At 40.2% G+C, this 26599-nt stretch overlaps 1 protein-coding gene across 5 annotated transcripts in view; it reads left to right on the top strand.

The window, feature by feature from the left end:
• The window catches only part of LOC118402082 (disks large-associated protein 1-like), a 104229-nt gene that overhangs the window by 31832 nt on the left and 45798 nt on the right, over positions 1 to 26599 (top strand). The window lies entirely within an intron of this gene.

Here is a 26599-nt window from a genome sequence, read left to right as displayed (position 1 = left end):
GGCCTGAATGCCAAGCGTCATGTCTGGAGGAAACCTGAGACCACACCCTACATTGAAGCATGGTGGTGGCAGAATCATGCTGTGGGGATGTTTTTCAGCAGCAGGGACTGGGAGACTAGTCAGGATCCAGGGAAAGATGAACAGAGCAAAGTACAGAGAGATCCTTGATGAAAACCTGCTCCAGAGCGCTCAGGACTCAGACTGGGGCGAGGGTTCACCTTCCAACAGGACAACAACCCTAAGCACACAGCCAAGACAACGCAGGTGTGGCTTTAGGACAAGTCTCTGAATGTCCTTGAGTGGCCCAGCCAGAGCCCGGACTTGAAACCGATCGAACATCTCTGGAGAGACCTGAAAATAGCTGCGCAGCGATGCTCCCCATCCAACCTGGCAGAGCTTGAGAGGATCTGCAGAGAATAATGGGAGAAACTCCCCAAATACAGGTGTGCCAAGATTGTAGCATCATACCCAAGAAGACTCAAGGCTGTAATTGCTGCCAAAGAAGCTTCAACAAAGTACTGAGTTAAGGGTCTGATGTGTTTTTGCTATGTCATTATGGGCTATTGTGTGTAGATTGATGAGGGGAGATAAACAATTGAATTAATTTTAGAATAAGGCTGTAACATAACACAATGTGGAAAAAGTCAAGAGTTCTGAATACTTTCTGAATGCACTGTATATGGGTAATTCAAAGGCAAAGTACAGTGTCTACAATCTAAATGTGTTTATCCAAATTTCTTGTTGTTTTTCTGTTTGATGGAAACAGTTTGTGAGTTCTAAATACACTCCAACTGTATTTAATGGTTTCATGTAGTTATGTGTTCATGTTTTGAGGGTTGTATTGTTGTAACCCTCATTAATTTTTTCACCATAAGGTAAGGACTATTTCATCACGCATAATGTATATACTTAAAAAGTAATATTTCATTTTGTGAAGTATCTACAATCTGTTAATGTGTTCATCCAACTTTCTTATTGTTTTTCTGTTTGACTTTGTATAGTCATTTATTTGACTTAGTGGTCATAGGTCACATCAGTGCTCATGCTTGATAGGCATAAAACATGACTTCATAATAAGATGATACATCAGTGCATTCTCACTTGTCTGCCTACAACATATTTGGCTGGACAGTAAATAAACTTTAAAGCAATTTTTCTGTTTCACTGTTTCAATAGTTACTTAGTTACTTATCTTATGCCAGAGAGGGTAACTGCAGTCAAAACATAGTGGAACATAGCCTTGGTTTTTACTTAGATTTTGTAGTTACTGCAAATCTCACACTGAAAATAATTGATGGTGATATCGAATCGTTTCACCTTACTGTCCAAAAGCATTGTATGCAGCCGGCAATACACTCGTATCCGCTTTGGACCGGTTCATACCTAGAACATTTTCCATTTAGTCCTGAAGGTTGTGTATCGCTTTCAGCCAATCATGTTGCAGCAAATTAAATTAAATTAAATCAAATCATATCATTTTTTATTGGTCACATACACATGGTTAGCAGATGTTATTGCAAGTGTAGCGAAATGCTTATGCTTCTAGATCCAACAGTGAAGCGGTATCTAACAGAAAATATATAACAATTCGACAACAAAACCTAATATCTAACAAATTCCACAACAAAACCTAATACATACAATCTAGTAGAGGAATGGGATAAGAATTGACAGTTGAAGTCGGAAGTTTACATACACCTTAGCCAAATACATTTAAACTCAGTTTTTCACAATTCCTGACATTTAATCCAAGTAAAAATTCCCGGCCTTAGGTCAGATAGGATCACCACTTTATTTTAAGAATGTGAAATGTCAGAATAATAATAGAGAGAATGATTTATTTCAGCTTTTATTTCTTTCATCGCATTCCCAGTGGGTCAGAAGTTTACATACACTCAATTAGTATTTGGTAGCATTGCCTTTAAATTGTTTAACTTGGGCCAAACGTTTCAGGTAGCCTTCCACAAGCTTCCCACAATAAGTTGGGTGGTTTTGGCCCATTCCTCCTGACAGAGCTGGTGTAACTGAGTCAGGTTTGTAGTCCTCTTTGCTCGCATACTCTTTTTTAGTTCAGCCCACACATTTTCTATAGGATGGAGGTCAGGGCTTTGTGATGGCCACTCCAATACCTTGACTTTGTTGTCCTTAAGCCATGTTGCCACAACTTTGGAAGTATGCTTGGGTTCATTGTCCATTTGGAAGACACATTTGCTACCAAGCTTTAACATCCTGACTGTTGTCTTGAGATGTTGCTTCAATATATCCACATAATTTTCCTGCCTCAAGATGTCATCTATTTTGTGAAGTGCACCAGTCTCTCCTGCAGCAAAGCACCCCCACAACATGATGCTGCCACACCGTGCTTCACGGTTGGGATGGTTTTCTTCGGTTTCCAAGCCTCCCCCTTTTTCCTCCAACAATAACGATGGTCATTATGGCCAAACAGTTCTATTTTTGTTTCATCAGACCAGAGGACATTTCTCCAAAAAGCACGATCTTTGTCCTCATGTGCAGTTGCAAACCGTAGTCTGGCTTTTTATGGTGGTTTTGAGGTAGTCTGGCTCCCGCCTTTTATGTCTGTGGTTTTCAGCCCAGAGGCGCGGAGCCCCTCAGCCCAGAGGCGCCAGGCCCCTGTCCTCTGTCCAGAGCCCCTGTCCTCTGTCCAGAGCCCCTGTCCCTCTGTCCAGAGCTTCTGCCCTCTGTCCCGAGCTGCCCCTCTGTCCAGTGGGGTCATTGAGAGGGGGTTGCCATGGTGAGAAAGCCACGGAGGCGGACAATAAGGCGGACAAAGACAATGGTGAAGTGGGGTCCGCGTCCCGCGCCAGAACCGCCACCGCGGACAGATGCCCACCCAGACCCTCCCCTATAGGGACTCCGCACCTTTTACTGTGTTCTGACCTTTATTTCCTGTGTTTTTGTATTTATACATGGTCAGGGCGGGCAAAATGTTTGTTTTTCTATGTTGTGGTTATTTTAGTCAGCCACAGGTGTCAAGTTGTCTCTGATTGAGAATCAAGTTTTCCTGTGTGTTTGTGGGTGACTTGCAAAAGGATGTTTTTTGAGTTTTCACATTTCTTGTTTTGTTAGTTTGTTCATGTGTACCTTATAGCATTAAAAAGTACCATGGAAAATTACCACGCCGCGTATTGGTCCTCTGATCCGTTTCGCCTCTCCTCTTCGGAAGAAGAGGAGGAAACTCATTACACTATAACAGACAAAATGAGGAAAAGAAATCCAGAAAATCACATTGTAGGATTTTTTATGAATTTATTTGCAAATTATGGTGGAAAATAAGTATTTGGTCAATAACAAAAGTTTATCTCAATACTTTGTTATATACCCTTTGTTGGCAATGACAGAGGTCAAACGTTTGCTGTAAGTCTTCACAAGATTTTCACACGCTGGTATTTTGGCCCATTCCTCCATACAGACCTCCTCTAGAGCAGTGATGTTTTGGGGCTGTTGATGGGCAACATGGACTTTCAACTCCCTCCAAAGATTTTCTATGGGGTTGAGATCTGGAGACTGGCTAGGCCACTCCAGGACCTTGAAATGCTTCTTACGAAGCCACTCCTTTGTTGCCCGGGCGGTGTGTTTGGGATCATTGTCATGCTGAAAGACCCAGCCACATTTCATCTTCAATGCCCTTGCTGATGGAAGGAGGTTTTCATTCTTCCGTTACACGGATCAGTCGTCCTGGTCCCTTTGCAGAAAAACAGCCCCAAAGCTGTAGATACTTTTGTACCTGTTTCCTCCAGCATCTTCACAAGGTTCTTTGCTGTGTTTCTGGGATTGATTCGCACTTTTCGCACCAAACTATGTTCATTTCTAGGAGACAGAACGCACCCCCTTCCTGAGCGGTATAACGGCTACATGGTCCCATGGTGTTTATACTTGCGCACTATTGTTTGTACAGATGAACGCGGTTCCTTCAGGTGTTTGGAAATTGCTCCCAAGGATGAACCAGACTTGTGGAGGTCTACAATTTCCTTTCTGAGGTCTTGGCTGATTTCTTTTGATTTTCCCATGATGTCAAGCAAAGAGGCACTGAGTTTGAAGGTAGGCCTTGAAATACATCCACAGGTATGTATTGACTGAAATGATGTCAATTAGCCTATCCGAAGCTTCTAAAGCAATGACATAATTTTCTGGAATCTTCCAAGCTGTTTAAAGGCACAGTCAACTTAGAGTATGTAAACTGTATTAGTATAAAATATATGGATGAGCAGTGACAGAGCTGCTAAGATGCAATAGATAGTGAAGAACAGATAGTGAAGGATACAGTATACAGTATATATATATATATATATATATATATATATATATATATATGAGATGAGTAATGTGAGATATGTAAACATTCTTCAAGTGGCATTATTAAAGTGACTAGTGTAACACATGTGAGTGAGAGACAACAGACAGACAACAGGAGCAAAGTGACGCACAGGGGCTCTGCAGCAGGATGGGACAGCCTGGTCAACAGTAGTGCACTAAGTAGGGAATAGGGTGCTATTTAGGACACAGGCAGGGAGAGAGGCCAGTGACCTCACACTGCACATGTGTCTGGATGATCTTCTTCTACGTGCAGTATTGAGCTCTCATTTCACCGCAACCAATGTCATGAGAATATGAAATATGATGTTTTGTTTTGAAGGGAAAGCCTGCAGCTAAACAACAAATAGTAGCTGTTGATGAAATGGAGATCATGATACCCCGGGATTAGGAACAAACTAAATTGGAAACAAATCTGCAACAACATGGAGTAACATGGAGTAAAGAAACAAGCTTTGATCCCTGACACACTGACACAAAGCTGGAGAGCTCGAGAGGAGAGGAGGGGTGGGGGGGTGTAAGTACTCAAAGGCTGTCTGATCAGAACCACAGCAGGGCAGCATTCTCTAGTCAGTTTGAAGAATATAGTGGTGCGGACCCATAAGTGAACATCAGAGGGCTTTTCCACTGTCCACTGTCCACTGGAGGGGGGGGGGGTAGTATATGGTTAAAAAACGAAAGTAGGAAAATAAAGCTCTTGCTTCCAGCATTTTCAGCTGGGATTTTTTTGTCTAAGTGCACCAGAAGGTAAGATACGTGGTGCGAAAGGAATCTGTGCTCCATTTGCCCCTGGCGGAAACACTGCTCATTAAATTTTAAGAGTCATTTTTGGTCTTCTAGTGGTGTTGTTGGGGGGAGGGGCAGAGATCTGATTGTATAGTAGATAGTGGATGAGATGAGAAGGAAGCATGAACAACATTTATTATTGGATTATACACGCTGGAAATCTAGGGGTTTTGGGCTAGTAGTGTATTTACAGTAGACTTGAGGTAGAGGTAGAAGCAATGAGGAGTGTGAGTGGAAGCATTCAATTGTAACCTGCCTCTAACACAATTCCAAAACTGTACTCAAGTACTATAGCTTTAAGGTACTGAGGCTAGGACACCAGTCTCAAGACATATTGGTTTGACATGTTGATGACAAGCATAATATGTTACAACTGATTCTGCTCACTTGACTTCCTCAATCTTTCATACTGGTAAATATTGATTGAAGGCTGCCTATTGAATACATTAAGAGATTCATAAAAAGTGATTAGTGTCTTCTGTACATGTTGTCTTCTGTACATGGTGTCTTCTGTTCATGGATGACCGCATACAGTATATGAACCTGTGACATGCTCTAATTCTAGTACACTCACTGGAGATTAGCAGGAAGACAAGGATGGGAATCAGCTACCCAGGTAAGGTACTGTACCTCATCTCACAGCTGTGGTGTGACTGTGAAAGCCAACGGGGCTGCTTAGAGATGTCTGGCACTGCGGTTAATAAGCGGTGAGGTGTGGATAAATCAGCTCGGTATGATCATTCATCCAGCTGAAAGGCTTTGTCTGCACACCCAAATGACACCCTTCCCTGGGTCGTTCCACAAAAAGAGTCCCTTTTGATATTTGAAGTAGATATATTAAAAGCCTGCTCTTTAATATAGAATTCAATAAATCAGTTTTTTATATATGAATAAAGAGTTGCTAAAGTGTCCCTCACATGTCCCTCACATGCTGACTAGACCGGGCACACACGTGCGTCTGCGCGCACCTTCGCACGCATGTTGATTTTGTCCATCCACACCAAACGCGATCAAGACACGCAGGTTGAAATATCAAAACGAACTCTGAACCAACTATATTAACAGGTTGAAATGCATGAAACATTCATGGCAATTTAACTTGCTGTTGCTAGCTAATTTGTCCTGGGATATAAACATTGGGTTGTTATTTTACCTGAAATGCACAAGGTCCTCTACTCCGACAACGAATCCACAGATAAAAGGGTTAAACTAGTTATCCACGTGGGTATATGCTCCTAAAAACCAATGAGGAGATGGTACAGGCGGGACTTGCAGGTCATGTCATGGGTCAAAAATAGAACCAAAAAACATTTATTTTGCAACGCTCCCGTCACTTCTAAAAAGATTTTAACCAAATTAACTCCAACATTTCACCACGTTTTACTATCATTGTAAAGCCCTATTTATTTTGTTGCTTTGACAAAGTCATTTTTGAAGATTATAATTTAATTAATGATTAGTGATTCATTTACGTCTGTCCCTCATTTTAAGGTCAACCCTGTTACGTGAAGTGAACTCTCATTTTAACATGGTGAAACTATTATTTTCTTTCCCTTTTTTTCAAAAGAAAAACTTATCATCTGATAGTCAAATCATCAGTGTTGTATTACTTGAGACCGGTCTCGAGTGTCTCGGTCTCGAGTGTCTCGGTCTCGAGTGTCTCGGTCTTGACTCGGTCTCATACAGTGAGGACTCGTAATTTCTTCCCATAGACCAGCCGAGACCAGTGGAGTAAAAAAATCATAATTAGCAGCTTCCATTCAGTCAGCGCATAAAACCGCTTCGCCAGGCCAAATATATACACTCCTGCCTTTAAACATTATCTTTAACTATTTTAGACATGTTTGCGCAGTGGCGAACCAATAGGCCTTCAGGGTGTGACACTCTCATGTCGGAGAGTGCACTTTTTGTAAACCCAAAGGACCAGTGGTGTAGTGGAGAGTATACACATGTATAAACCGTATACCCACTTGTTCTTCAGTGGGCATTGCGTATACTCGCTTCTTAATCCCTACTGATGTGTATCAAAGTAATGGAGTGGAGGTATACGACTTATCAATTATGTAGTACAATAGAAAAAGCGTGCACAAAGTAGCCTACACAATCGCAAAGCAAGTCAAATATATGCATGTGCACATAGCCTAGTTTTAACGAAATATAATCTGCAGGCAGCAAGACTTTGCAGCTCTCAACTGGTTTTAGAATGGAGCAGCTCACAGAAGAATACATCTGTAGACTGTAGGGTAGGAAATACGTTTCAATTCATGATGTCTACCAGTAAATGCTAACAAAGGCAACAATGGGTATGCAACCAGGTATTGAAAAAGTTTATTCCTAAGTGTTGGTTAGTAGGCTATTTGTGATGTGCAATTACCATCATGCACAGTTTGTATCAGGGGCGTAGATATGGATGGGCCTGGTTGGACAAAGGCCCACCCACTGGGGAGCCAGGCCTTGACAGACCCACCCAATCAGATTGATGTCGTGTAAGCGTTGTTGTGGATTTAGACCCTCAAATATTTGTAATTTTTTTTCTATTTTATTTGAGAGTGAAAATCAGAAAAAATCTATAGGAAAACAAATAAAAATGATTTTCCATCGCTGAGCGGGCTGTTTGGGAAAACTAGAGTATACCTACTTCTCCAGGCAACACTACACCACTGCATAGGGCCGATAGAAAGACAGCAGTCACACACAGCATGATGTTAACTTCTTTGGGCTCATTGGGACGCTAGCGTCCCACCTCGACAAATCCGGTGAAATTGCAGAGTGCCAAATTCAAATTACAAAAATAATTATAATAAAAATTCATGAAAATACATGTGTTATACATCGGTTAAAAGATTAACTTCTTGTTAATCCAGCCGCTTTGTCAGATTTAAAGAAGGCTTTACAGCGAAAGCATACCATGCAATTATCTGAGGACAGCGGCACCATACAAAAGCGTACAAACGTTTTCCAACCGAGCAGAGTCAGAAATAGCAATAAAATAAATCACTTACCTTTTGAAGATCTTCCTCTGTTGACAATCCAAAGGGTCCCAGCTACACAATAAATGGGCATTTTGTTCGACAAAGTCCCTCTTTATATCCCAAAAACTCTATTTTGTTGGCTGTTTTGTTCAGTAATCCACTGGCTCAAAGGCGGTCAAAACATGCAGAAGAATACACCCTAATAGGACCGCTATAGTTTGTTGAAACATGTCAAACGATGTTTATAATTAATCCTCAAGTTGTCAATTATCTAAATAATGGCTAAAATTTCAACCGGACAATAGTGTATTCAATACAAAGGAAAAGAACGAAGAGCACGCACACAGGCACAGGCACAAACCAGTACTGCATGATTCAATAGACCCCTTACCAAAAGGTGTTATTCTTCGTCGTTTTTTAGAAAACAAGCCTGAAACCATGTCTAAAGACTGTTGACATCTAGTGGAAGCCATATGAACTGAAATCTGGGCCCTAAACCCTTTATATAGTCAATAGGCTTTCAATGGAAAACCGCTCACATCAATAACAAAAAAAAAATCCTGGATGGATTTTCCTCTGGTTTTTGCCTGCCATATCTGTTCTGTTATACTCACAGACATTATTTTAACAGTTTTAGAAACTGTTTTCAATCCAATGCTTCCAATTATATGCATATCCTAGCTTCTGGACCTGAGTAACAGGCAGTTTACTTTGGGCATGTCAGTCATCCGAAATTCCGGATACTGCCCCCTAGCCCAAAAAGGTTAAACAATAAATAGTCCATAAACTCAGACATAATAAGCTAGTAGGTCCCAATCATTAGAATACAAAAACACAATCATTAAACATTTCCCAATCGAAATGTACATCTACTACTTCCATTTGCAAAAAGCATTTCACGTTTAAAGTAACCTGTGACCTAAAGCTTGAAGTGGGAACTGACAGTGTTTTAACTACTTTGCAGATATGAAACATACAGACAATCATATCAGTAACAAATATCAAATGTATGCTATAATATTTTTTTTAAATAGGTTATATTTGAATCAATGTTCCATGACGTACACAAAGGCATTGTTAGCAGAATAGATGGATGCAGGTCAATGCATGATTAATATCATTTACCAATATATTTCTTGGAAGTCCAAAAAATATTGCTATCAGGTTGTAAATCACAGGTGGCCTGGTACATTGTTTGCTGCCTCTGACTGACTGACTTTTCCCCCTCATATTGTTTTTAGGTGACTATGCACAGCTATAGATGCATGTATCATTTGGTTAGCTAGCAAGAACTTGAACGACTGTTATCCAGTTAGCATATCTTTTGCGTTCGCAAATTCTACTACGATTTCAGAGCACTCTCGCCTGAGTGTGCCACAGCGCAGAAAAGCTGATGAATTTACGAACGCGCAACACCTGCTGAATATGACCGGTGTCAGTCAATTTTGCCAAAAAAAGTAATAGTCAAGAACACTCCAGACAACATTTAAACAGCCTAACCAGCTCTGCTACGGCGAGTAAAATGGTCAGAGTGAGGTGTTCTCTCATTTGCGTCTGGAAGTAGATAGCTAGCAAGCTAGACAACTTTAGATTTTTAGCTTGGGTGCTTGGTTGGGACAAGCATGCATTGGCAGGCATGCTGCTGATTTTGGACAGCCAACTAGCTGAAAAAGTTTGAGGGTTTATCTAATGTTCCTTCATTAGATTTTAGCTCATCTTGCTCTGTCTAACATTAGTTGTTGATCTTGTTGTTGTTGATGTGCATAACTGAGGGAGAGAGAGCCTACCTTTTCAAGGTTGTTTGATCAATAGGACTGTACAGTAACCAAATGTAAGAGGACTACCGTGGTGTTTACATATTTGCAATGTATTTTGTGGCTATTGGCAAATGCATTCTAATGATCTAACGTTGCGATGTTGCAACTGCCTGTAAACACACCGTAAGGTACAAAGTGAATGATGGCAGGTCTATGTGGCAAATGGCTTGTTTGTATAAAGGCCTACTGTAGCTCTGATTGGCTATAGCGCACCGGTCTGTGTAGATTCCAGTCCTGCACAAGACATGTTTTTATTCAGTTTTATTTACTGCAGTGTCTTATTAATTGTTCAAAAGCATCACTGCTTTCCCATTCTATATTGCTATAGAGTTTTCACAAATGCCTTAGTATACGTAATTCCCAATCCCTCTAAGAATTTATGAAAATGTGAAAATGACCATATCTAAGTGGTTGCTTGTCCAAAAATGTTTTTCAAAAGTGTCATATTCTTCCTGGGGGAGTATATGAACAGATTTTAATAATAATGTCATGATGCTAAAATGCTGTCAGTTCCACTTAAAATGCTTCACACACACGTTATTTTCAAAGAGATGGCTAACAACAGCAACCGCGCTGCAATAAAAAACACAGTTCCACTCACCAGATGATGATCATTTGAAACTTAACTTCTTCTTGAAAGTTATTCTTGAAAAGGTAGAAGCTAACAAATGAACAACATCCTCTTTGATAACAGCTTCTGCAAACTAGCCAACTAAGTTTTTGTAAAAACAGTCCCACCCATTAAGTCAAAATGTGATTGATTGATTTCACTGTCACTCAAACATTTTGCCCAAATAAAGTTGAATGGCAGATGCCTTGATCGAGCTTCTGATGGCTTAGCCAATGGCTGACTTAGCTAGCAAGATTTATCTCCCCTGAGACAGCAAAGAAAAATCCTGATTGGATATGTTAACCCTTTCCTTTCCCCAAGAAACTGAAGAGATTAAATAAGAAAATAATTGAAAATAATAATATTATTATTATATTGTTATTATCATCACTATTTTATAAATTTCTTAGCCCTTCTCTGAAGGTGTAGAAGGCCCATTGTTCCCCACTGTGTTTGGGTTAGTAATAATTTGCATTTGTTTATCTATTCTGAATTTCAAAAGAAACCATATGTCGTTCTGAAATGTGAACCCAGAAAAACTGGACATTTTGAACTCTTATTATGGTGGTGATTTGACAAAAATACACTCATGGTCTTGAATTGGACTTTTCTGGTCTCGGTCTTGACTCAGTCTCGGACCCCATGTCCCCCTCCCTGTCTCGGTCTTAACTCAGTCTTGACCCCCAATCCAGTCTTGCTCTTGACTCAGACTCGATTTGCTCTGGTCTTGGTCTTGAATAGGTTGTGATTTATGTTGTCTAGAACACAACACTGCAAATCATAGTGTAACAGTAGGTGAGCTGGTTCTACTCTTTCTGGTCACTTTCTGGTGTTTTGTGGTGGAAAACTGAGTGTGTTGAGCATAACATGTCAACCCACAGATAGACAAGCTAGAAAGATTTTAACAATTATTTTTTAATGAGGCTTGCATTCAATTGCCCCTCCCTGTTGCACACAACAAGCTTCCATTCCCTCTGTCACAATGGGATTCATGGCTGATTTAAAATTAAATCCTCAACCCTCTTACTTTATTTGCCACTTAATAGGCACTTACTATAGTCATTTTTTCATTTTACCCCCCAAAAATGATGGCCCCCCCTACATAGTGCACTACTTTAGACCAGAACCCTATGGTCCCTGGTCAAAAGTAGTGCACTATATGTTTTTACATAACCTTTATCTAACTAGGCAAGTCAGTTAAGAACAAATTCTTATTTACAAGAGTCCATTCTACAGAGCTGCACAGTATTCAGCAAACGGATTAATCTAAAACCCTGGGCGAGTAGGTAGATGCAGAGCTAAATAAACATGTGACGTGGAGACTATTGCTTTGTTACAGCACTTCTACAGAGCCACCATGGTTCATTCCAAACATGAATTCATGGTAGCCAGGTTTCTCCGACGTTTAGAGCCACCTGCAGTGCTCTGAACAGGGGGATAAAACTGGAGGAGTGGATCGTTGTGGATCCACAGGGAACAAACAAGCCTTTTGATGAAGAAATGTTTCCCATAGTAATTAAGATGTGACTCATACTTTTAGGGTCGAGCAGCAGGATTCTTAGTGTGCACGTGAGTTCCTTAGCTAGCAGTAATTAACAAGCAGGGTGCTGCTCAGAGGCCAGATTAACTCAGACTTTGAAGACTAAAAACCAGAAAGGCTTCTTCCCCCCACCTCTCAGCTTGGTCTCTCTTCTCTCTCTTCACCCAGAGTGATTTCACATTTCCTATATATGTGTTCTTCCTTATTTAAATGTGCCTCGTCCGCTAGCTAGGCTATATCTAGCCAGAGGATATGCTAATGGTGTGCTGACCCTTTCAGGATTAAAACATGGCTGGGTGCACTGAACAATTAGCTGCAGTATATTCATCATTAAGTTACTTTTTTAGACTGTTCAGTGGATTTTCACAACTAATGTTTTTTCTGTTTGTTTTTACCAAGTGCAGTTATGACGCGGAGTGAAATTACTATTCTCAATATGATTTCCAGGTCTCTGACCTCCTCCCTATAGGCTGCCTCGTTGTTGTCGGTGATCAGGCCTACCATTGTTGTGTCATCGGCAAATGTAATGATGCTGTTGAAGTTGTACCTGGCCATGCAGTCATGAGTGAACAGGGAGTACAGGAGGGGGCTGAGCACGCACCCCTGAGGGGCCCCTGTGTTGAGGATCAGCGTAGCAGATGTGTTGTTACCTACCCTTACCACCTGGGGGCGGCCCGTCAGGAAGTCCAGGATCCAGTTGCAGAGGGAGGTGTTTAGTCCCAGGGTCCTTAGCTTAGTGATGAGCTTTGAGGGCATTATGATGTTGAATGCTGAGCTGTAGTTAATGAATTGCATTCTCACATAGGTGTTCCTTTTGTCCAGGTGGGAAAGGGCAGTGTGGAGTGCAATAGAGACTGCATCATCTGTGGATCTGTTGGGGCAGTATGCAAATTGAAGTGGGTCTAGAGTTTCTGGGTTAATGGTGTTGATGTGAGCCATGACCAGCCTTTCAAAGCACTTCATGGCTACAGACGTAAGTGCTACGGGTCGGTAGTCATTTAGGCCGGTTACCTTAGTGTTCATGGGCACACGCACTATGGCGGTCTGCTTAAAACATGTTATTACAGACTTGGACAGGGAGAGGTTTAAAATGTCAGTGAAGACACTTGCTCGTTGGTCAGTGCATGCTCGCAGTACACGTCCTGGTAATCCGTCTGCACCTGCGGCCTTGCGAATGTTGACCTGTCTAAAGGTCTTACTCACATCGGCTACGGAGAGCGTGATGAGAGAAACTACTGGTAATCCTTGTATAAAGTCTCGTTATTGTTATTTTATTGTGTTACTATTTCCTTTGACATTTTTTGTAAAGTTTTCTAACTTTTTAACTCTGCATTGTTGGGAACATGGCTCGTGAGAAATCAATCCACTGTAAAGTATACACGTGGTATTCGGCGTATGTGACAAATATAATATGATTTGATTTGATTTGATTTAGAGAAATGCTGTATTGTTTTTAGAGCAAATTATGGACCAAGGACATCTATGTCTTCAATTTGGGTTTTCTTTCCATGCCTCTAGTGTTTGTGCTCTTTCAGGAAATGTAAACCAAGTCGGATAGCTAGCACATTTTCCAAGTTAATAAATATGTTAGCACTACAGGCTTTTGATATTTGCTTGCTCTTTGTTTGGTGAGGAGGGAAAGTACAGAAGCACTTTAATGATAGTGCATGCCTTTAGGACGTGTTTTCATGTGGAACACAAATGGTGAATCTCGCTTTCTTGAAATTTAACTGGAACTCATTTACAACCTACATAGCACGAAGACTCAAGGGAGTGTTGTTTGGTTGGTTGGTTGGTTGGTTGGTTGGTTGGTTGGTTGGTTGGTAGGAATTAAAGCTTGTTGCTGGAAATATAGTTTTGGTTTCCAATGTAAATAAGTGTTGAGGACAACTTTCAAATGATGGAATTTGATTTTCATCTTTTTGAAATTAATAAAAGCTTTTCATAAGTGGATAATGTATGGAGTTGATGGAGTTGTTACCTACACAGTATGAATGTCTTTATATTCTGTTTTCCTGTCCATTCCCTTTCCTCCCATATCCTTCAACTGTGGTGTGTTAATGCGTGGTGATTTAATTGAATTGCAATGGTAGATCCAATATGTTTTAATCTATATATCAAAATCTATAGACTCAGCCAGCCAACATTCTGTTCCATGGCCAGAAATGGGAATAAAAAATGATGTTTGTATTCACATTGATGCTCAGCTGATAAGAGACTATTCGACGTGACAGAGGGATTACATATAGAATGTATTTCTGTGTTCAATCTTTACTTCAAATGTATTTTGTCCAGATACTCATCTTTGCATTTTCCGATTCCTCTCAGCATCAGCATCAACACCTTCCCTCCACCATCCCCCCATCCACATAGCTATTCCTCCCATTTGAATATATGCATATTCATATCTTATATGAGCAACATTTAGCATTGGGTGTAGAAACAGATGGAGGTTCCTCCAGAACAGAATTGCAGGGGAAAGAGGGTTGGAGCTGGCTGTTTTCTGTGTGAGAGAGAAAGCAGGCTGAGCCCACGCTCTGTGCAGGCTGGGATGAATCATAAGAGTGAGTGGGCGGGAAACGCGTTTCTTTCCTCAGAAAGGCAGAGATTCTGCTCTGACGTATACCCCTGGCGTACTGGAGAATAAAGCCTCCAGGAAGTTTTTTTTCTGACATTTTTTTTCTTGCACTTTCTCATTTTAATGCGACTGTATGTATTATGGGTGTCTGTACTCAAATGGGATGACATCATCGTTGACCTCTGACAACAGACAGGAAGTGTATATGCATACATTACAAACACCTGTGTCATAGAAATACACAACCTCCAAACAGTACCAAACCATTTCTTATCACTCGGTGCTAGACTGGACAAAGAAGCTGTAAGTGTCCGGTAAATATTGATTGAATGCCTGCAACAGATAATAATTGAGTCTCTCCATCAACCCATGGACTCATATTGACCTGTTCAGACTTGTAATGTACAGGTCATATACTGTAATGGGATAGAGGAGGGTGTAAGACAGTGTGTACACATGGGTCATGTACTCCCGGAATGTCATCCCAGAGCCAGATTAATGAATGAATGAGGTCAGTGTGCAGAAGACAAGTGATACCGATCTGGAGAGCACATGAGCGGGGTCCTCATGCCGTTGTCTGCTTTGATTAATGGTGCTGCCATCAGAGCGTCTGCTTCCACTGCCAGCTGGGTGATCATCAGTACTCTCCCTCCTGAACACAAGTAGCATTGCCTCCTCTGGTATGCCCTTACAGGAACATGGACCTGCTGACTGGATAACAGTGGACTATACCTAGGTTCAGGAGAACAACTTAACTATAACGGACTTGGTAGTACACTATAGGACCAAAATAGATATCCTTACTCTGTGTTGCAAAGGTGTTAGCTTTGAGGGTTTCCCTTGGCAAAGTAATGTAAGAGTTGAGTTTGTCTTTTCTCCCAATGCTGTGATTTAAAGATTGTTAAAGATACCATTAGAAAATACTGTTTGAATAGAAATAGTCTGTCTGGAACCTATTTGCCTATCAGTGAGTATCCCACTGATGTGCTGGCATCTGAACCTTTGATTAACTGGCATTTTGTCATAAATCAGAGAATTTGGCTTGGCCAGGAAATAGTCCCTTACTTTGGGGAGCAAAATTATATTATTGTCACCAGGGTTCATTTGGAGGGTACCATATTAGCCTTGAGGGTGTTCAATCAGATATATGTTTTCTTCGAGTGCACACCTTATAGTGTGTGTCAGTTATGAACTGTGTTATTCAATGTCTTGGAGCGTCAGCCTCGAAACCACCATTACATTGATGCCCCATATTATTCAATGTCTTAAGAAACAGCCCAGCAGCACTTCATTTACAATGTTGACCAACGAGAGCCCCTTAGCTCATTTTCAAGATTCTCTGTCTTGCTACTGTGAAAATTATAGTTTTCTATTGTAGATCTACTGTAATACTAAGATTAGATAAGAGATATGTCTGTCTTGCTGCTTCAGGGGTGGCTTTTGCACATCTAGCCTGCCTGCTTGACAGTGATTCTCACAGACAAGCCAGGCATGGGAACACAACGCAGTGTAAATTGTTAGTTTCCGATGAATTAGCTTTGAATGTTCAATCGCTGCTTTTTTACTCCAAATTCAAAAATGATTGGTCTTGGTAGTGGATATGAGCCCAGTGATATCGTCACAGAGCCATGAGACTGAGCATTTTAGAATGCACTATTTACTATTCCAGAAAACGTATCTTCCCTGGCTTTGCTTTTCCATCCACTTACTCAGCAGCTTTCCTCTTTCAAACATGAGTTCAGCAAAACGTGTTGTTATGAACAGATCAACTTCAAAGACAGTAGTCAATACAGAAAAAACACACGGCTCACATTCTAAGCACATAGGGGATGCCTCTAGTTCCCACTAAGTTTGTGATTTTAAACTCTGTTAATAGTGGGGCTGCTTACCTGAAAAATCTGAAAGAGTTGTGCATTTTGTGATAAAAGCATCAGAGGTAGATTTATATAACCTGAAAAGGTTTAGATTGGGAGCAACCCAGATTTGTCCCCTCTGGGCATAGTAGAATTATTTTAAATGTCCACCAGTAGTACCATTATTTTACATTTCAGAAGGACTGTTTTGAGATGATGGCACCAAATTTGGAACAGAAATAGATTTATAGACTCTGAGAAGATGTAGAAGTCCCAGATTTGGCCCCTGTGGGCTGAGGTGGCCATCTTGTAAAATGGCTGACTACGGTAAGACTATTTTACAGTTCAGAAGTGCTGTTTTGAGATAAGCACACCAAATTTGGCACAGAGGTAGATTTATGTACCCTTGAAAGACTTTAATATGGAGCCACCACAGATTTGGCACCTAGGGGCCTTGGCAGTCATTTTACAGAATTGCCACAGACGGTAATGCAATTTTACAGTTCAGAAGGCTTTTTTCTTTTTATAAACACAACAAAAATGGCACAGAGGTACACTACCGTTCAAAGGTTTGGGGTCACTTAAAAATGTCCTTGTTTTTGAAAGAAAAACTCATTTTTTGCCCATTGAAATAACAGCAAATTGATAAGAAATACAGTGTAGACATTGTTAATGTTGTAAATGACTATTGTAGCTGGATTTTTTAATGGAATATCTATATAGGCATACAGAGGCCATTATCAGCAACCATCACTCCTGTGTTCCAATGGCACATTGTGTTAGCTAATCCGAGTTTATAATTTTAAAAGGCAACTTGATCATTAGAAAACCATTTTCCATTTATGTTAGCACAGCTGAAAACGGTTGTGCTGATTAAAGAAGCAATACTACTGGCCTTCTTTAGACTAGTTGAGGATCTGGAGCATCAGCATTCATAGGTTTGATTACAGGCTCAAAATGGCCAGAAACAAAGAACTTTCTTCTGAAACTCATCCGTCTATTCTTGTTCTGAGAAATGAAGGCTATTCCATGTGAAAAATTGACAAGAAACTGAAGATCTCATAAAACGGTGTGCTCTACTCCCTTCACAGAACAACACAAACTGGCTCTAACCAGAGTAGAAAGAGGAGTGGGAGGCCCCAGTGCCATTACTGAGCAAGAGGACAAGTACATTAGAGTGTCTTGTTTGAGAAACATCCTTCTAGGCAGGGTTGCAAAGAAAGAGCTATATCTCAGACTGGCCAATAAAAAGAAAATATTAAAATGGGCAAAATAACACAGACACTGGACAGAGGAAGATTGGAAAAAAGTGTTATGGACAGACGAATCTAAGTTTGAGGTGTTCGGATCACAAAGAAGAATATTTGTGAGACGCAGAAAAATGAAAAGATGCTGTAGGAGTGCGTGACACCATCTTTCAAGCATGGTGGAGGCAAAGTAGGAGATTTGTACAGGGTAAAAGGGGTCTTGAAGAAGGAAGGCTATCACTCCATTTTGCAACGCCATGTCATGCCCTGTGGATGGCGCTTAATTGGAGCCAATTTCCTCCTACAACAGAACGATGACCCAAAGCACAGCTCCAAACTATGCAAGAACTATTTAGGGAAGAAGCAGTCAGCTGGTATTCTGTCTATAATGGAGTGGCCAGCACAGTCACCGGATCTCAACCCTATTGAGCTGTTGTGGGAGCAGCTTGACTGTATGGTACGTAAGAAGTGCCCATCAAGCCAATCCAATTTGTGGGAGGTGCTTCAGGAAGCAAGGGGTGAAATCTCTTCAGATTACCTCAACAAATTGACAACTAGAATGCAAAAGGTCTGCAAGGCTGTAATTTCTGCAAATGGAGGATTCTTTGATGAGAGCAAAGGAGAAAATTATTATTTAAATTAATCATTAATAAATCATTATTTATAACCTTGTCAAATTGTTGACTATATTTCCTAACTCATTTCATTTAAGTTTTCATGGAAAAAAAGGACATTTCTAAGTGACCCCAAACTTTTGAACTGTAGTGTAGATTTGGGTTCCCCTAAAAAGATTAAGTTATGGAGCCACCACAGATTTGCCCCCTGGGGACCATGGCAGCCATTGTACTAAAATGATGCAGACAGTACCACTATTTTACAAACTTCTAATCCACAAAAAGAAGTGGCCTATACTTCCTCAGATTTGTTTATGTCATGGCCTATACTTCTTGCCCGGGATCTCCCAAAAACCAAAAGGTTCAACAGTAACACACAGTATAATACAATGAGTACAGATGGAAACACAGCATTCGTGTTGGCCAAATTGTAGAAAAGTGTAGTGGAGGTGAGTTAGAATGCTCGTGATGAGGTAGCCCTGCCTGCATCTTAAAACTACCTTCAGCCCAAGACGTCTAATGGATAAGACGTTGGGTTCTGAAACGGGAGACCAGGGTCCACATCCTACCTTTTACTTGAACATGAAAATAAATGGCTACTAAAGCTACTTTGCAATGTCCTAATCAGGAGCAATTTCAGACTTAACTACAGCTGTATCTGGGAAACAGGACAATTCTCTCAAGCTGTGCTTTAGTCAGAGCTGTGCCTGACACACAGAATATTTTGCTTTCAACCAGTTCATGAACAAAAGTATTCCACTAATTTAATATAATATTCTGCAATTTGAACAAATTAAAGGCTATGTCACATTTTAGTATGCCTTGGGATTTTGGTGGTGACGGTTGATCTGGAACAGCATCTGATAAAGGTGTACTTCCTGCACCCTAAGGCACCTCCAAAATCATCATTCAGAATTAGTCATTTTTGGGTCAGTGGAGGCAAACACACTCACAGACTCGAACGAGATACGTAAGTCGAGCATCAAAAGCCCTGGAACTAACTATCTAATTTACTAGTGGCTACTAATCAAAAGGAACTCACCTGACCTGACACCCTCAATTCAAGTGTATGGTCAACCAATGCTGTCTATCAGCCAGTGGCAGCCATGTTACAAAAATGTTAGATGTACACGAGGGTCTCTACAGTATAACATACAGTATAACATCTAGCCTAATTGGGGTTGAAGGCATTTTGTTAGACGGCTCCCACAGCCCCCATTGGCCAAAGCTGTGTAGCTTCCATATCTACATATTTTTGGGGTACATTAATCGACCTCTGTGCCACATTTTGTGCATTTATCTCAAAAAAGGCCTTCGGACAGATGCCACGGAACCCAGGGGCCAGCTCTGGGTCCATAAATCTAGCTCTGTGACAAACTTGGAGCCTTTATCTTGAAATAGTCCTTCTGAATTGTAAAAAGATAAAGATAGCTGCCATAGCCCCTGGGGACAAATCTGTGGTGATGTTACATATGACTGTCTATTATCTACTATCTAAGTATGTAGTATCCATCTTGCATGTTGAGCCAATAGTAGAGCGGTATCTGTTGTTAGTGGCAGAGTGAGCCAGGACTCCATGCCTTTATTGATATTAACCAGTGTATTTATTGATAACATCCAAAGATGGCAATACCACTGTTGGCTATTTTTAATTTCAGCCATGTGCAAAGCTGTTATTGAAAATATCAGATACATTTGCAGCAATTTTGCAACAGGGTTTATAGTTTTAAAATACATATTGTTTCCATGGTGGCATGTCCTGTCCTTCCTTTTCTTCAGCGATATTCCCTGAAGCAAGATGCACGTGTTTGCTTACATATACACACATGCCATACTTTGACAACCCATATTAACACCCCAAACTAAATGCCATGAAAATGTGAAAACATATTACAATAAATGCCTCCTTTTCTGTAAACCACTTGAAATAGACCTGTATCAACTGTAAATGGTGCAGTAGTGTGTTGATATCCTTTTAGTATACTTGATAGAGCCTTTCACAGCCTTGTTCAGATCCATTAACGTCACACGGTTACGCCCTTGTCAAGCTTGCTCCGCATGGTGAAATCCATTTGTCAGGGATGCATAGTTACACTGTCTGGGCTGTGGTGGCTTCTGGTTTTCGTGCCTTGCTTAGTAACTAATTCAGACCTGGGAATTCAAGAGTGTTAATATATCTTCCTGATGTATTACCTTACTGGAAAAGAATCCAATCAGATGAGACAACCATCAACAGTCTGGTCCATGCAACATTCTGGTTCTTATTATTTCAGCTATAAAATGTATTATTAGTAAATTACCAGTAAACCACATAATAGCTGTGTTATTTTTAAGCAGTAAGGCACGAGGAGGTGTGCCTAGATATAGCCTTTAGCCGTGATATATATTGGCCATATACCACAAACCCTGAGGTGCCTTATTGCTATTATAAACTGGTTACCAAGGTAATTAGAGCAGTAAAAATAAATGTTTTGTCATACCCGTGGTATACGGTCTGATATACCATATAGTCTATAATCACATTATAAACTAACATCTAAATTGTTGAATCGTTACAGAGAGAAAAAACATAACATGGGCCCCGAGGGGCCCTCAGTAACAGATGACTTCAAATGTGTCAAACTGATCTCATTTATTGATCAAGATTAGTACTGTAACATGTCGGTCAGTTTGTCCTAATATACAAAATAATTTCACATCTGAGGTACATGTAATGGAAATGTGTTAGTTCCATAGGTTATGCATATTAGGGTTGAACCAATGAGTGTTCACATACAGTACAGGAGAGCATCCAATGATGACACATGTTCTTATGATTAATGTCCTACTGAGCAACACACAACCCATAAAGAAAGCGCCATATAGTGAGAAATGTAGAGTCTATGTGGACTCTCAATAGTGTTGGCATGTATTTCTGTGACTCAGGCTTTTGTTTGCCGGCTTCCTTAAAGCCTAAAATAACCTCATCTGAGCAGATTCTCTCTCCTCCTACACAGAATTCAAACGCTTGGCACAGGCGCTTTGAAAAAGATCGTTGAGAGGTTTTAGCTGTCAATCTGATGGATTTTTCTGTTTCCATCCCTCCTTTAGAGAATGCAGTTTGTCCAACATTTATATATGTTTCCTTAGTGATGGCAGGTAGCCTAGTGGTTGGAGCGTTGGGGCAGTAACCGAGAGGCTGCTGGATCTAATCCCCGAGCTGACAAGGTCAAATCTGTCGTTCCGCCCCTGAACAAGGCCATTAACCCACTGTTCCCCGGTAGGCTGTCATTGTAAATAATAATTGCCTAGTTAAATGAAGGTTAAATGTATCATTATTATTGTATTTTTTGTGATTTTTTTAACATTCATATCTTGTATATGCTATTGTGTTTCAATTGAGTTGTTTTTGCCAATCCTGAAAGCACTACAATGCACAGGCCTAATGGGTATTCTATTTATGTCTCTATTCTTCCTGTCGGCCTGATATAAGCAGCTTGGGTCCTTTCAAATCAAATGAACCAAATCATACATCATTTCAGAAAAGCCTTAGACAAATAATATGCTGCTGCAGTGTTCGTACATTGTATACAATGATGTTACTATTGCAGCGGTGTGTTCATCATTTGTCCACATTTTTCTATTTCCCAAACTTTGCGGGTAAAACCAGTTAAAGGCCCAGTCTTTACAACAGGCTCATTCACGTACCTTCCCAAACCACTCAACAAACAGGACTACATGTGTAGATGCAGTGTAGCTCATGGTCCTTTAGTTTAGTCATCAAATGAACAAAAGAGAAGAACTTAACCAGATTAATCCAATAACAGTTCCATTCATAAAGACAGGTCTACATGCTGCTCATGCAATTAATGTCCCTAACCCTAAGCTAACCCTGGCATCTACAGTGAACTCAAAAAGCATTGCGACTGTGACTTTTATTGTAAATAAGAATATGTTTCTAGGCACTTCTACAATAATGTGGATGCTACCATGATCACGGATAGTCCTGAATGAATCATGAATAATGATGAGTGAGAAAAAGCTAGACACACAAATATCATACACACCAAAAAATGCTAACCTCCCCTGTTATTGTAATGGTGAGAGGTTAGCATACCTTGGAGGTATGGTATTTGTGTGTCTAACTTTCTCACTCATCATTATTATCCACATTAAAATAGAAGTGTTCAGAAGCATATTCTATTCTTATTTATAATAAAAGTGACTCCAAAATGACACAAGACATTATTTGCCATTCATTTCTATTGGGCACAAAATAATCTGAAACACAACCAAAACAAACAGCAAAAACATCCAACAAGTTTGTAGATTCACAAGCCTGATTTAATTATTGCGTGCTAGGAATATGGTACCAAATACTAAACTTTTGACGACACATATAAATGAATTTGTCCCAATACTTTTGGTTCCCGGAATTGGGAGGACTATGTACAAAATTGTTCCAAACGGTTCACCCAGTATGGATGAAAATACCCTTCAAATGAAAGCTGACAGTCTGTACTTTAACCCCACAGTCATGTATACTTTCAAAGTGCTGGAGTACAGAGCCAGAACAACAAAATGTTTGTCTCCGACCCAATACTTTTGAAGCTCACGGTATATCAGGATGGCTTCCCAATGCTTTTCTATCTTGGAGTGGTGATGAATGATAGTCAAAGCAAAGTCCAGCCAGGCTTTCACTCACAACCTGACAGCACTGAGAATGGGAGACTTTTGAAGGCCTTTGACATCAGTGTGTTTCAGTGTGTCACCCTGGCCCAGGAAGCATCAGAATAGGTCAAAGCAGGGCTGTAGTGACAGGCAGACGGGTGGAGAAGAGGCCCTCTCATTACAGACCGGTAGAGCTGTGGACCTTTAAAGGGTTGGCAGAGGATTGTCAGGAGACATCATATGATGGATCTCTGCACTTCAGATATAATATTATTATTATTATTATTATTATTATTATTATTATTATTATTATTATATTATTATATTATTATATTATTATATTATTATTATTATTATTATTATTATATTATTACAATAGCAAGATATTGAACCCTCAGTGGCCTGTCACTCCTATTGTACAAGACACCTGAAATATCATGATTCATATCATAACCCAGCAAGAAAGTTTGTTATTGTTGTTGAATTACCTTTTTAGAGAGGGCCAATACCCAGGAAATAGTTACAGAGAGTAGGTCGTTGTTTGATTGGTTACAGACGTTGATACCTTATTTTTGTTCTTTTCGTTATTTTACATTTTTAGGGTGAGTGGATATTGCAAATAGACTGTGGTTTCTATCAATGTAATTGTCTGCATCATTTCCCATCCCCCATATATACATATATTAGTATTTATTTTCCTTTATACATACAGCTTATATGTACTAAATACATTTCATGGACACAGTATATTTTACATTAGTTATCTTTTGTTTGTTTTTAAGTCCCGTCCTTCAGCTGCCCTCAACCCCTCCCGTCTCTCTCTGAAGACCACCCAGTTTTGATGTATATTTGTCATATCTTTTTCAACTGTGCTGTGATTGTTTCACAAAAGTTCTGAACGTATATACATTTTACGGACACAGTATACTTTACATTAGTTCTCGTTTATTTGTTGTTTTTAGTCCCACCCTTCAGCTCCCCTCAACCCCTCCTGTCTATCTCTGAACACCATCCAGTTTTGATTTATATTTGTCACATATGTTTCAACCGTGCTGTGATGTTTCACAAAAGTTCTGATCCTTTCTATTCTCATAGTTTATACGGATTGTAAATTAAAGATAACATTATTTGCTAAGAGTATTATTATATTATTGATTGATTGCTCCAAAACCTCCATAAAAAAGCCAGACTATGGTTTGCAACTAAACATGGGGACAAATATCATACTTTTTGGAGAAATGTCCTCTGGTCTGATGAAACAAAAATAGAACTGTTTGGCCATAACGACCATCGTTATGTTTGGAGGGAAAGGGGGAGGCTTGCAAGCCGAAGAACACCATCCCAACCATGAAGCACAGGGGTGGCAGCATCATGTTGAGGGGGCCTACAAACCTGACTCAGTTACACCAGCTCTGTCAGGAGGAATGGGCCAAAATTCACCCAACTTATTGTGGGAAGCTTGTTGAAGGCTACCCGAAACGTTTGACCCAAGTTAAACAATTTAAAGGCAATGCTACCAAATACGAATTGAGTGTTTGTAAACTTCTGACCCACTAGGAATGTGATGATAGAAATAAAAGCTGAAATCATTCTCTCTACTATTATTCTGACATTTCATATTCTTAAAATAAAGTGATGATCCTAACTGACCTAAAACAGGGAATTTTTACTAGGATTAAATGTCAGGAATTGTGAGAAACTGAGTTTAAATTTATTTGGCTAAGGTGTACATAAACTTCTGACTTCAACTGTATAACATTCTATTGGTTGCAAGACTTTTGTATAATCAATTTAATTGAAAAACGACGTTTTGAATCCGGCGTTTTGTGTGTCAGTTCATAAACCATGTGCCTTGGAATTGGTACATCGCAAATCTCCTCCCAAGCAATCTGTATGGCACAGAGGTCAATTATTTGGTCCTTAAATGAAACTGGTATATTTTTTATTTCTCACAATTTTCTTTAACCAATTGTGGCATTTAATGCAGGGCTAACAGACACGTTCCTTACTTTCTTCCTCTTACACTTGCCTCGTCCATTTTTGCGGTAATGCTGCAATTAGCCGGTTGTAATGTTGGATAGTTGTTACCTTATTGGTAATTAGGAACACTTCAAAACCTAATCTGTGTCCCATCATATTACCTATATAGATAGTGCACTACTTTTGTCAATGGCTCTGGTCAAAATCAGTGCACCATTTGGGACGTAACCCTAGTGTTGAAGTATTTGGTATGTTCAGATTATGAACCCGGAATGCAAAGGCAATATGTGAAACAATTGTGTAATGTCAGGATTGTAAATGTGAATGCTTTTGAGTAATGCTGTCACTGTATGGTTCTTTATCTCAGTTGTTCAGGTTGTCAAGGTTACGCTGCTGGCTCTGAAAAGACATTAGAAAAAAGAGAAAAGCAGTAGAGGACAACTGATCAAAGGAGAGAGCGGAATCCCACTCTCCTTTGGACATGGTCTGTTTGTCGACAGCACTCTGATACTGTCTAGCAGGAACTTCTCTCTGTGTGTCTGTCAGATTATTGCCTTGAATTACAATAATCTATTTATCTGTTTGTTAGGAAAAATGATTCTCAGTGGTGATTCAAATGCTTGACGGTATGCTTGGGAATGGGATAGCTAGCTACCATATCTTTCTATGCCCTCTTCACACTCTCTCTCGCCCTCTTTCTCTCCCCCCTTCTCTCTCTCTTTCCTATCGCTGTGTCTCTCTCTCTACCCTTTGTTCCATCTGCTCTACTTGCCTCTGTGTAATGACCCTTTTCCCTCAGAGACCAATTACTCACTAACCGTAACCACTCTCATTAATATTTACTGTATGAAACATACTGATGGATAGTTTTCATGCAACACTATTGTAATTACACATATAGTTAGCTATTCTGTGATTGGTGATTGTGACATCCAAACCACTGTTTCCACATCTTTGAACAGAACCTTAATATTATTGGACACTCTTTAACATAGAATGTGAAGTATCTAGGATAACGTTGAGTTGGAAATAATGAGTTCTTCTTTTTCCACCAGGAAACTTCAATCAGTCAATCAATCAAATGTATTTATAAAAAGGCCTTTTTTACATCAGCCGATGTCACAAAGTGCTATACTGAAACCCAGCCTAAAACCCCAAACAGCAAGCAATGCAGACATAAGAGGTGTGGTGACGAGGAAAAACTCCCTAGAAAGGCAGGAACCTATGAAGAAACCTAAAGAGGAACTGAAGGCTCTGAGGGGTGGCCAATATCAGATATGTCCATGTCCTGGGAAATGTTCTTGTTACTTAGAACCTCATGCTAATCACATTAGCGCACGTTAGCTCAACCATCCTGTGGGGGGGATCCTGTAGAGGATAAGCAGCCTGCTGTCTGTGGAAGGCCAAGTATGTCAGGGAAGCCAGCATCACATTTTCCCCATGCAGTGGATGGTCCTCTGTGGAGTCAGAGGTGCTGCATACTGTACTTCAGATGTCCTTTGGGAGTTTTCTCTCTGAATGTGTTGAAGAGACCACCTTCCAGACTCACACACTGTCTGTGTTCCAAATGACCCACAGGGCTCTGGTCAAAAGGAGTGCACTATGTAGGGCGACAGGTGG

Source organism: Oncorhynchus keta, chromosome 23 (genome assembly GCF_023373465.1).
Source record: "Oncorhynchus keta strain PuntledgeMale-10-30-2019 chromosome 23, Oket_V2, whole genome shotgun sequence".
In the NCBI taxonomy this organism is placed as follows: domain Eukaryota; kingdom Metazoa; phylum Chordata; class Actinopteri; order Salmoniformes; family Salmonidae; genus Oncorhynchus; species Oncorhynchus keta.
This window is presented reverse-complemented; position numbering and strand designations above follow the sequence as displayed.